Here is a 342-nt window from a genome sequence, read left to right as displayed (position 1 = left end):
TATAAGGTAAGGCATACCAGCATATCACAGTATCGCAGTGGGAACAGTTACAATATCATTAAATGCACCTCCCTTACAAAAATATCTAAAATATTTCAGTCGAGATCAAAACCAATGCCAGACTTATCCTAACCGTAGGCTTTCTGATCGGCGTACACGTCAGCATGAACTCCGGCTGCTCAAAAATGAAGGCGAAGACGGCGTCCACGGGAGGGAACGGACGCGTTGAGGAGTAACTTGCCCTGGTGGTGGCTCTCCAAGGGGCATGAGGCGCCCCCGTGCACTGGGAAGGGATTCTCTATATACAGTGACTGTGTGTGTGGGGTTTTGTGTGCATATAAC

The 342-nt window shown here is 48.5% G+C and overlaps 1 pseudogene; it reads right to left on the bottom strand.

Moving 5' to 3' along the window:
- LOC119585927 overlaps positions 1–342 on the bottom strand; it is a 7,715-nt pseudogene that overhangs the window by 5,030 nt on the left and 2,343 nt on the right.

Source organism: Penaeus monodon, chromosome 20 (genome assembly GCF_015228065.2).
Source record: "Penaeus monodon isolate SGIC_2016 chromosome 20, NSTDA_Pmon_1, whole genome shotgun sequence".
Classification (NCBI taxonomy): domain Eukaryota; kingdom Metazoa; phylum Arthropoda; class Malacostraca; order Decapoda; family Penaeidae; genus Penaeus; species Penaeus monodon.
This window is presented reverse-complemented; position numbering and strand designations above follow the sequence as displayed.